The following is a 13746-nucleotide window of genomic DNA, read 5'->3' as shown; positions in this document are numbered from 1 at the left end:
CTCAACAATTTGCTGTAGGAGGTCCCTGTCCACCCTACAGCACTCCACTATCTCCAGCTCATGTAGTCTAGATCTGTACACCATTCTCCGTCTCCTCACTGTGGGCTGGTCGACAGCATTCTCATCCTCACCACCCTCAGCCTCTTCCATTTGTTGATGTCTGATAGCTGCTGCAGCCCCTATCATTTTATTGTTTTTGTTTGTTAAAATTTCCCCGCTTGTATACACCGGTGGTGTAGAGTATGTGGGAAAAAACAGAGGGAAAGATGTTTAGATCGTTTATAGTAGTGCTCTGGGCCGGGCTGGTCTTCTGCCTGTGTAATTAGTTGATTCTGATACATTTCACCTGCCAGCTATGCTAGTTCTCCTAGATTACCTTCCTACTGCTGTTTTCCCTTCTCATTGGCTTCTTGTATAAGCTTGGGGCATGCCGCGCAAACACAGTGCTCAAATGTGCACAGAACTGCTATTTCCTGGTTTACTTTTTTTTCCCCTTTAAAACCTAGTGCGCGGCGCACACACCCACTTAGGCAATGTAAAGAGTGCTAGGCAACCTTAGACACACACCCTTGCTTAGCTCTGCTAAGCTAAGGGGAAACCCAAGCCACAGGGCTCCAATCCGCTTACAATATGCCTGACACACACCCCTATGATGTCAGCTAAATCCTAGGCTTGCACCAAGATATTCCTACTCTTACACTGTTGGGTGCTGACTAGCATTGAGGGGAAATCTGGGATTCAGTATCATTCCCCTTATTTGCATAGGATTGCCTGTGGATGCATAGTTACAGGGACCACACTGAGCCTCCCCCCTTAGCAGCCACTATTCACTGGCCATGTTGTCTTCTCCCTGCCATTGAGTAGAATGGCAAAATAGTGATTTTGGTTAGAATGCTTATTTTAGTTTTTTTTTTTTTTCAGCTGATCCCATTTGTGTGCCACTGCCCTGCTCTTAAACAGCTGAAATTGGCTAAAAAAAAATAAAAGTTATTTTTTTTAAACTGTTTTCCATGCCAGTGGCCATATATTTGGCCATTGGCATGCTTTCAACATAATATCCACCCTTTATTTGGAGCTGTCATGGCTCCGTTTTGTAGTTTGCAGAAATGTACTCGGTTACTAACCAAGTACATTTCTATAGATTGTACTAGTCCTGCACGGCCAGCTGCCAGCTTCCTGGATCACAAATTCACCTCATTTGCATGGATTTCACCTGCTAATAGGGTTATTTGCATACAGAAGCTGAGTCCGTGCAGGACTAGTGCAGGAGCGCTCGTGCATGTCCCTACAGTTTATTCCTGGATCGCGCAGCAGACATATTGCTTGCTGGAGCTCCTGCACTAGTCCTGCACACCATGCAGGGCTTGCTGAATCCAGGGGAAAGTATTAACAACTGTGCAACTGTGGTAGTATGATAAACCAGGGAAATTTAAACTGGAAAAATGGATGAGGAAAAAAGAATTAACCTTACAAGTGAGTCTGAGCGATGTTAGTATGGAAGTTTCAGCAAGAACAACAAGGTTATATGGGCAAAAGGAATAAAAAGGGGAAAGCCATGACTAAAGATAAACACAGCTATGCCATCCCAAACAGCTGCTCTAAATGCTAGCTCTTCTAACTGCTTGTTACACTCGGCATGTTAATTTGATATTCCATAGTATATTGGAGCAATCACAAGTAACGTTTTAAAATAGGGCACCTACAATTCTTAGGTAGAAAAGTTCACCCACAGAACTTAGTAAATTGACTTACTTTTAGGAGTGGCTATGTGCCACTGATTCCAATGAAGGACAGAGCAGGTGAGTGAGTAGAGCAGAGGGTCTTTATGACAATTCTTAGGTACAGAAGTTCACCCATAAAACTTAGTAAATGGACTTGATTTTAGGCATGAATATGCAGTGTTAATTCCAATGAAGGACAGAGCAGGTGAGCGAGCAGAGCAGGGGATCTTTATGACATGGGAAGAATAAAGAATCCAAGGACAGGCTGCAAGAAGTACAACAGAAAGGAGGGCAGAATGGTTTCAGCAGAGATCATTTCAGGAACTGTAGTCTTTCTATACCCAGTAGAAAAGGTGGATAACAGGGATTTTAAAAATATGAAAGATTTACCTGCCCCTTTGCATTTGTTGCAGGTACAATGCCTTGGCTTTTGAAGCCTCTATTGTTTCCCCAATCATCTCTTCAGTACTTGTATAGATGAACAAATGTATTAATTCACTGTTTTTCCCTTCTAACTAGCTTAAGTAGAGCTCAATATATATAGTATGCCAAAATTGATATAGTATGGTGTCCTCCATGACCCATTTCTTCTACGTCAAGTAAACAAAAATACCAAGCTTACCACCATCCATTTCATGTGTCTTAAATGTGATTATGTATTTACTGACTTATACGATAATAATATCTGTAAGTACTGTACCACCATCCATTTTGTGTTTCTTAAATGTAACTATGTGTCTATTGACTTATACAAGAATAATACCTGTAACTATTATGGGATACCATCAATGTGTATTTCAAAAGTTATTGTATGCTAGTTTTTGTTTTTCCAGTTTGCATGTCTAATATCATTACTCAAAATGTATTACAGTTTGAATAACAGCATATGAAACAATAGCTATTTGGTTTCCCAACACATTTTTGGAAATATAGTATTAAGTTACTTTACCACAACATAATAACGATGCAAACAGGCATTATTTTTACATTTTTCTCTTAGAGTTGTATTTTCTGTATCCCTTCAATTAGGCAAGGTTCCTCTGACATTTTTGTAGACAAGGCTCACAAATGCCATGCAAATATATAAATCCCTGTAGTTAGACACAAAACAGTTTTATACTGCCTAACAGAACTATGACAGAAAATGCAAAGCTACTTTTATTTCCAATCTTTTCCTTAATGAGTGAATCCTTTGCACTATAATCACATACTTAGTTCCAGAGCTTGGGAACATATACACAGCCAAAATGAAATGTTTGTTTCTTGAACATTCTTTATGCTAAAATTATCTCAAAGTGCTCCATTCAAAAAAAAAATCAAATAGCATTTTAATTAGAATACAAATCTGCAGACTGCCTATGCTTGGAAACGGTAGCCTCCTTTAAGGAAATATGTGGAAAGAACTTATCACTGATTAACACTCCTCAGGGAAATTAATCTAATATGAAAGTCTCTTCCAAAATGAGTGCTTATTTCTGGTAAGATTATAGCACACCAGAGGTATACATTTTAGAAATCATGATACCTCTTTAGTTCTCAGGATATTTACTGCGTATTAATTAATGTAGAATAATTTAGTAATTCACTGTAAAGTAATCACTGGCCTTAAAGTACCAGAAGAAAAGTAATATGAATGACCTTAGTGCACACAATCTGTGGTCTTTGCTTAAATAAAGCAGTATATGAAGAGAAAAGAGGCATGCAGTAGCACGGAAACACAATTTTAAATGTGTTTGTATGGGAAAAAAACATTTAATTTGAGGAGATAATAATTAGGAGAAAGGACTAATGTCTCAAAAGATGGCATTATAGAAAATGACAACAAATATGACAACACCTGTTTTAAAAAGTAATTATGATTTACATTTGAAAGTTACATGTCACTATTGCTAAATAGTATTTATTTATTTTCTTTTTGACGTTTGATTACCAGAAAACTCTGGCTGGGAATGTGTCAATTTTTAGTGGATGTCCAGGGAGAAAAACTGGTAACTCTCTGACATCTGCATTCATTTTTTTTAATGAAACTTGTGCTAGTATCATACTGCCCAGATTCCTATCACATAATGCATGTTAACCTTAACCTGTCCTTAACCCTAACTCTATACCTTTCTTTTACAAAAAAAACCCTTTGTGTAATACCACAACTATATAAGACAAAAGGACACTCAACACATACATTAACATAGACACATGCAATACCACATATATTCCCTTGACTACTACTTACTCTAACCCTAAATCATAGTGCTCACAGACTCCCAACAACACATAATAATGTTGTTTATTTCCTAACTTCACAGTTCTTAAGTATTAATTAATTAAAACGTCTCAGATGTATTGATTAAAAGCAAAAATCTATCCTTTTCATTTTGGTTCTTTGGTAAGTTCATGTATATGACTCAGAGAACTCTATAAGAGTTGCTATACACTGTCAGCTATTTTGAAAACTCCATTTGTTTCTGATTCTTAAACATCACTGCCATTTGTATACTGTTGGATCTGTCTTTGATACGGCACGTAGAAAAATAATAGTATATCAATATGCTGACAAAAAAGTGTTTCCCAGCACCACCATTTAAGGCTACATATTCATTTAATCAGTTAACTATTTTAGCTTTGTACTTGTAATTTCACTTACTGGTATGCCTCCATAGTTTTTGAAAAGGTTATATTTGCTTCTTTTAATAATCTGCCACTTTTCTGACCAATTATTGTATGACAAAGTATTCTTATAACTTAAATTCACAGCCTTTCGCTTGCTTCATTAGCTTAGTAAAATAAGCATGGGCACTTTCTGCAGGTAACTTGTTCCCTTGTAGAGAATTAATGATGAATAAATATTTAATTATTTCTAGGCTACCAGAATTCTTTAACTTCTCTCTGATTACTACTATCTTCAATGTTTTTTGCCCAGTGAAGTACTGAAACATGGCATGCTAAGTTATTTCAAGTTCTTGGCTTTCCACTCTCTGTAAAGAATAGGTAAGGTTTCTGAATAAAGAGCTTCCAGTTTTCTGTTACATTGTTGTGCAATTGCAGAATTACTAGTGTCTGGAGCTGGACCACTTTTCTAACTGTACATTTTGCTTCTATGTTTATAAACAGATACACTCTCAGAATATATTTTTACTAGTGTAAACCAAATGTATTCTCTCCTGACATGGCCTAACATGTAGGTAAAATGGTAAATTATCTTGCACTCTAACTCAGACACATGCAATATATATATCTATATATCTATATATATCTATCTATCTATATATATATATATATATATATATATATATATATATATAGATCTACTTCAGTAGAGTGATGTTTCACTTACCTGACTCCCACATCGGCGAGACAAAAGGACAGACAAACCCAGAAAACTGACATCCAGAACAATGACTTTTCACTTGAGGTAAGTAACCGCTTGGCCATCCCAAAAAAAAAAAAAAAATGAACTGAACAAAACTAAACCAACCCAGCCCCCTAACTAAATATACCAACTCCGAGATTGTACTATCATAGGGGTAAGGGGCAAAGTTCAATTGGATGGCCAAGCAATTACTTACCTCGAGTGGAAAGTCGGTGTTCCGGATGTCGGTCTTCTGAGTTTGTTGGTCCTTTTGTTTCGGCAATGTGGGAGTCAGGTAAGTGAAACGAAAGTAGACCCTCTATATCAGATGATCGACTTTCCAGAAACTCAAAAAAATATCAAAGAGAGCATATGATCAAGTTTCTGAAAACTCAAACATCCAAAAAAAAAGACAAAAATCTACCTTTTTTATGTTTTTGCAGGGGGCCTCCTGAATGCTCCATTGGGGGACTGCACCCCTGACACCCCCTGCAAATTATATATACCAACTCCAAGATAGCACTACAGTGAGGAAAAGGGTAAATTTCCAGATCCTCACTGTACTGCGATCTCCATTCAAATGCTTTGAGTTTTCAAAAACTCGATCATATGGTCTCGACCATATGGAGTTTGAGTTTCTGAAAACTTGATCAGCTGATAGGGACCCATATATATACATACATACATACATATATAAGCATACACATACATATGCACATACAGTATATACCAAACTATTCAAGCTGTTTATGTAATATATATCAAAATATTTATTTAATACACATGAAATTTATTAGGTCTGGTATGAGATATGTGAAATGTCTTTTTTTTCTGCTTCATTTTTTTGCCTTTGGTATCCCATGTGACCATCTTGACTGCCCTCTACCTACAAAATCAGCCTATTCATTCACATGGGAGAAAAGAACCCAATGGCCCAAGCACTCCTCCTTGGATTGAGGGTAAAGCAGCAAAGATGATGCCATAATCCATTGTTCTGGGAATCAATTGTATTTTAGTCCTAACTGTCCCCATTATACATATCCTTTGGTATGCTCAGGGTTCATAGACTAATAGATATTAGAAAGGATATACCATCCATTTTGTTGAGAGACACACTCTATCAGAAGGCCTTGTTCCCAGAACAACCAGTCTCATATGACTTGTGGTCTCTAATGGTCGTTGTGACACAGGAAGGGTTCCCAGGCATGGGAACCTCTAACTCCATCTTAGGGAAACACAATCAGAGACTGCATCATTGCCCCTCACCAGCTATTTGAACATCCAGGTCACTAGCAAAACCCAGCTTGTAATGGCCATAGTTGGGCCTTTCTCTCGCTATGCTTGCAGAACTAACTGATACACTACATATTTTGTAATGTAGGTTTGGGTCACAACTTGTCTAAGTTTCCCATTTCTACAGTATAAGATATTTCAATCTTCACTCAAATGGACCACAGCAAATAGAATTTATTTATTTGTGTTTTTAATATGTTATAGTAACGTCCCTGTAAGTGTGTTATACTAATGACTTATGCTACTGCTGAACAGAACTTTGATGAACTGCACAGACTTTTGTAAACAGAGTGTCCTATGAGTGGTTTGTACTCCAGTTCCAAATCAAAGTCATTTTTTTTGAAGGGTAGTGATAGTTGATTTATTTAATGTATTTTAGTACTTTAGTTAAGTTTATGTTAGGATATATTAATTTTGCAGTTTAGTTATGTTGTGTGCCTTCTGTGGAAGGTTGGGTGCTGGGCTGGCAACTCGACACTGTAAAACTCCACTGCCAGTCATGAGCGGACAATCTGCTGTGGCGATCCCTAACCAGGAAAAGCCAAAAGAAGAAGAAGAAGTTATGTTTTGAATTAGCTTATTTTAACTAAGTTTATTTAATTAAAATCAAGTCACATTCTTTGGTCAGTGGTGTTGTTTTCTCATTGGCTAGTTGTAGTCACTCTTTTCTCAGTTTAGTATATAAAGTTACATGTTCCCCAGTTTAGTGAAAGACAAATGCAGCCAGTGTTTTGTTTTATTTCTTATTCTTTTAACCGTTTTTCATTCTGATATTTAGTGGAACTGATATTTAATAAAATTGAGTTTCATTTCTATAGGTCAATTTTGACAAGAAATTGTTTTTTGCATGGGTATGTGCATAATTGTAAATATGTATGGGTGTATGTCTATGTTTGTGTGTCTGAGGGGTTTGTCACTGCCCTGTACAGACGAATTGAAACTTTCACTATAAAAACTTCCTCTGAAATCTCCCTAGCACATAGCTGCTCATACAGGAACTAGCTTACATAGAGAGGAACTCAGCCCTGTGAGTTTAGTCATAGAGAATCTTTTGTAGTCTACACTCTTACAGCGTCCAAGGATTCTAGGTACAACCCCCTTTACCATCTCCTTGTAAAAAATAAAAATAAATAATACATAAGATCTGTATCCATGTATATGCACAACCCTACTATCTCTACAGACCACTAGGTGGATTTAGGCATTCTGAAACAATGTAACAATTGTCTCATGTATACTGACAACCATTTTAAATCAAACAGATACAGTATTTGAGAGATATAGTTACACAATGTCACTGTAGGTCAGGCTGTCACTAACACTAAAAATAACAAAAAGGTTGTAACACACACACACACAGACACACACACACACACAGACACACACATACACACACACACACACACACACACACACACACACACACACACACACACACAAGTCACACTCACCTTCCATAGTATTGACCAGACACATAGACCCACATATGCATAGGGTCTTAAATATAACCATCCCAAACGCCTCCCAGACTCTGCCCTTAGAATAACTATTCTCAAAAACCCTCATAAGAAATCTACAAAAACAACACCCACCATGGCACATACACCTACATTACAAGGTGCCTCAACCTCATAAACAATCTACAAAAACAACACCCTCCATGGCACATACAGCTACACCATAAGAAGTCTCAACCTCATAAACAACATGCCAAAACAACACCCACCAAGGCACATACAGCTACATCACAAGATGTCTCAACCTCACAAACAATCTACAAAAACAACACCCACCATGGCACATACAGGTAAACCACAATATATATAAATCTCACAAAAAAATGTACAAAAACAATACTTACCATGGTACAAACACCTGCAACACAAACTGTCTCAACCTCATAAACAGTCTAAAAGAATAACACCCACCATGGCACATACACCTATATGAAAAGGTGTCTCAACCGCATAAACAACCTACAAAAACAACACCCACCATGGCACATACAGCTACATCACAAGATGACTCAACCTCAGAAGCACTCTACAAAAACAACACTCACAATGGCACATACAGCTACACCCACAAGATGTCTAAGCATCAAAAGCAGGCTGCAAAAACACCCATCATGGCACATACAGCTAGACAAAAAGATGTGTCAGCCTCATATACAGTCTACAAAAACAACATCCTCAATGGCACATAGACCTACATCACAAAATGTTTCAACCTCATAAACAATCTACATAAACAACACCCACCATGGCACATATAGTTACATCACTCACAAGATGTCTCAACCTCACAGTCTACAAAAACAATACCCTCCATGGCACTAACAGCTACATCACAAGATGTCTCAACCTCATAAACAGTCTACAAAAACAACACCCACCGTGGCACATACAGCTACATCACAAGATGTCTCAACCTCACAGTCTACAAAAACAACATCCACCATGGCACATGCAGGTAAACCACAAGATATCTCAACCTCATAAACAATGTAGAAAAACAATAACTACCATGGTACAAACACTTACATCACAAAGTGTCTCAACCTCATAAACAGTCTAAAAAATAACACCCACTATGGCACATACACCTACATGGAAAGGTGAGTCAACCTCATAAACAATTTACAAAAACAATACCCTCCATGGCACATACAGCTACATCAAAAGATGTCTCAGCCTCAAAAACAATCTACAGAAACAATACACTCCATGACACATACAGCTACATCACAAGATGTCTCAACCTCACAAGCACTCTACAAAAACAATGCCCACCATGGCACATACAGCTACACCACAAGATGTCTAAGCATCACAAGCAGTCTACAAAAACACACATCATGGCACATACAGCTAGAGCACAAGATGTGTCAACCTCATATACAGTCTGCAAAAACAACACCCTCTATGGCACATAGACCTACATCATAAGATGTCTTAACCTCATAAACAATCTACAAAACAACACCCACTATGACACATACAGTTACATCACGAGATGTTTAAACCTAATAAACTATCTATAAAAACAACACCCTGCATGGCACATACAGCTGCTTCACAAAATTTCTCATCCTCATAAACAATCTACAAAAACAACACACACCATGTAGCATACAGCTACATTAAAAGGTGTCTCATAAGAAATCAACAAAAACAATACCTACCATGGTACAAACATCCACATCACAAAGTGTCTCAACCTAATAAAAAATCTACAAAATAATACCCACCATTGCACAAGCACTTACATCACAAGAGATCTCAATCTTATAAACAATCTACAAAAACAACACACTCCATGGCACATACAGCTAAATCACAAGATGTCTCAACCTCACAAACAATCTACAAAAACAGCACCCACCATGGCAAAGACAGCTACATCACAAAATGGCTCAACCTCACAAATAATATACAAAAACAACACCCACCATGACACATACAGCTACACCACAATATCTCAACCTAATAAACAGTCTACAAAGCAACACCCACTGTGACCCATACAATTACATCACAAGATGTCTCAGCCTCACAATCTACAAAACAACACCCACCATGGTACATACAGCTACACCACAAGATGTCTAAGCATCACAAGTAAGCTACAAAACACCCATCATGGCACATGCAGCTGGACCACAAGATGTGTCAACCTCATATACAGTCTACAAAAAACAACATCCTCCATGGCACATATAGCTACATTACAAGGTGTGTCAACCCCATAAGCAATCTACAAAACAACATCTACCATTGCATATACACCTACCTCACAGGATGTCTCAACCTCATAAACAATCTACAGAAGCAACATCCACTATGGCACATCAGCTACATCAGAAGATATCTCAACCGCATAAGCACAAGATATCCCAACCTCATAAGCAATCTACAAAAACAACACCCGCCATGGCACATGCAGCTACATCACAAGATGTTTCAATCTCATAAACAATCTACAAAAACAACATCCACCATGGCAAATACAGCTACATCACAAAATGGCTCAACCTCTAAGTCCATGAGGAATACCACCACCACAAACCCACAAAATTTGATCATAGGAGACTACACTGTGAGACACGAGATATCCCACTCACCAAGCTGAGTAAGGAGAGACTCACTATAGGTTGCTCTATCAGGTACTGGGATCCATCAGATCATGCAAATACCAATTCACTGATCCGCAGGTACCAGTATGACTTAGTCATAGTCTGTGTGTATGTAAATGACCTGAGATACACCAGCTTAGACTATATGAAGAGAGACATGATGAAGGTCTCAGAGTAGGTGTTCCTGCCTGGTATCAGCCTAACACTGTGCACCATTTTACCTTCTCAAAGTATGGTGCCACAGTATGAAAAGATAACTAACTTTAATAATTGTCTTCATTTCTGGTATCATTCAAAGTGAATACAATATGTCCCTGCCTATGAGGATATGGTTGGCAGATCACCCTGCTTTGCCAGGGATGGTCTTCATCTGACCCCTCTAGGCTTTTCAGTACAGGATAAAACATTGCCCACCCCCATATTGCCTTTTTAGTGGCTACCAACCTGGTAAACCTTCTGATATACCTAAACATTCCCAGGATAATCTAAGAGGATCATGTCATCTCATCAAATGTAATTTCAACCAACAGAACAGCAGCAGATGTTGCCCCTTTTTTACGCATTACATTCCCAGATATATGCTCAGAACTAGTCAAAATGATGTAGAAGTGCACGAGTCCTACAGACATTGCCAACATACTGGCTGACAGGTTCAGTGCAAACTTACTCCTCTCCCAAAAGGAGAGATATCTATACCAAGCGATTGCAGCCCCCAAACATTTCCAGCAAGTTAAAACTGCTCTCTCCAAAGCAAAAACACAGCATCCATGGGACCACGGTGTCCCGGCTGTGTGCTCCGAGCTCAATGGAATTAAACCCACAACTAGGACAGCTATTTAATCAAAGTCTTACCTCTGGATATGTACCCAGGGTGGCGCACTGCAACTGTGGTCCCACTTCACAAAGGCGGTGCTTCCACCGACCCTGGAAATTACCGGCCTATTAGCTTGACAAGCCTTATCTGCAAAGCCATGGAGGATCATAATGGACCTCATAAATAAAGACATAGGGAATTTGCAGACCTTGGACCAACCAGTTTGGCTTTGTCAAAGGCAGATCATGCCTTTTAAACTTGGTTGACTTTTTGAAACAGTCACCAAAGCCATTGATGAGGAAAGGCAGTCCATACAGCCTACCTGGATCTGGCGAAGGCCTTCATACAATACCTCACTCGGGTATCATTGAAAACTCAGCAGCTTAAATGTTAACCCATACATCACAAGATGGGTTGCAAACTGGCTGAGTGACAGAACCCACAGGGTCAGAGTTGCTAAGCCATGTCAGACTCAAAGCCTGTCACAAGTGGGGTCCCCACAGAATCAGTCCTGGGCCCACTCTTGTTTGGCATCTACTTTTCCGAAGTACAAGCAAACACAGGGGGGTTATGGCTGACAAAGTTTGCAGATGACTGCAAACTGGGAGCCTTAGTAGAAAACACATCTGACACAGATGTATCCTTCAGAAGGGTCTCACAGAAAGCGGATAACTGGTGCAGAGCCATGGCCTAAAGTTAAATGCCAAAAAATGCATAGTCATACCCTTCGGGAAAAACAAGGTTACCCCTAGCTACAAATAGGTGGCAATCCACTGATACAGAAGAAGTTATCAGGGACTTGGGGACCCAGGTTGATTGTAGTCTGTCATTAGACACCCAAGGAATGTAGCTAAAGTAGTTAGGAAGACCTTCTACATTGCCCACCTTATCATGAAGGGATTCTCATCTAGATCAAGGGAGGTCATGGTCTCCCTTTACTCATCACTCATCAGACCAATGATTGAGTACAATGCCCAATTCGAATATATCTGACCCGACACTTGCAGCAGCTGGAGAGACCACAAAAGTTCCTCACCAAAAGGATAAAGGGTCTCAAAAATCTGTCCTATGCTGCCCGACTGAAAGAACTCCAACTCTATTCAGAAACACCAGCTGCTCAGAGGTGACCTTTGCCTAACATACAAGGCCATGTCAAACCCAGATTTGATGAATATGCTTCACCTCAAAAATCTAAATCCACCAGAGCCACAGGCGGGAGACTTAAACCTCGACACGACTATTAATGGGGCGTGCTGGAGGATAGATTCATCACCCAAAGACTCCCTATGCTGTGGAACAAAATCCCGGTATATGTGAGGCAGAGCACCTCGCTGGCCTTGTTCAAGAGAAATCTTGACCAATGGATGGGAGATCGCAAATATACCCCAGGGATTACCTCAGTGTCACTGCTCGACAGGCGACAAAATAATGGGTATAGTTCCCCATACTTAAGGGGTGGCGTAAGCCACAAAACGATGGGCTAGGCTTGTAAATGCCCTCGGGCAGATAGCCTAGTATGAACCTATGAACCTATGAACCTATGAAATCTCCCTAGCACATAGCTGCTCATACAGGAACTAGCTTACATAGAGAGGAACTCAGCCCTGTGAGTTTAGTCATAGAGAATCTTTTGTAGTCTACACTCTTACAGCGTCCAAGGATTCTAGGTACAACCCCCTTTACCATCTCCTTGTAAAAAATAAAAATAAATAATACATAAGATCTGTATCCATGTATATGCACAACCCTACTATCTCTACAGACCACTAGGTGGATTTAGGCATTCTGAAACAATGTAACAATTGTCTCATGTATACTGACAACCATTTTAAATCAAACAGATACAGTATTTGAGAGATATAGTTACACAATGTCACTGTAGGTCAGGCTGTCACTAACACTAAAAATAACAAAAAGGTTGTAAGTAACACACACACACACAGACACACACACACACACACACACACACACACACACACACACACACACACACACACACACACACACACACACACACACACAAGTCACACTCACCTTTCATAGTATTGACCAGACACATAGACCCACATATGCATAGGGTCTTAAATATAACCATCCCAAACGCCTCCCAGACTCTGCCCTTAGAATAACTATTCTCAAAAACCTCATAAGAAATCTACAAAAACAACACCCACCATGGCACATACACCTACATTACAAGGTGCCTCAACCTCATAAACAATCTACAAAAACAACACCCTCCATGGCACATACAGCTACACCATAAGAAGTCTCAACCTCATAAACAACATGCCAAAACAACACCCACCAAGGCACATACAGCTACATCACAAGATGTCTCAACCTCACAAACAATCTACAAAAACAACACCCACCATGGCACATACAGGTAAACCACAATATATATAAATCTCACAAAAAAATGTACAAAAACAAT

This window comes from Protopterus annectens, chromosome 7.part0, assembly GCF_019279795.1.
Source record: "Protopterus annectens isolate FY-2018-M chromosome 7.part0, PAN1.0, whole genome shotgun sequence".
Classification (NCBI taxonomy): Eukaryota; Metazoa; Chordata; order Ceratodontiformes; family Protopteridae; genus Protopterus; species Protopterus annectens.
This window is presented reverse-complemented; position numbering follows the sequence as displayed.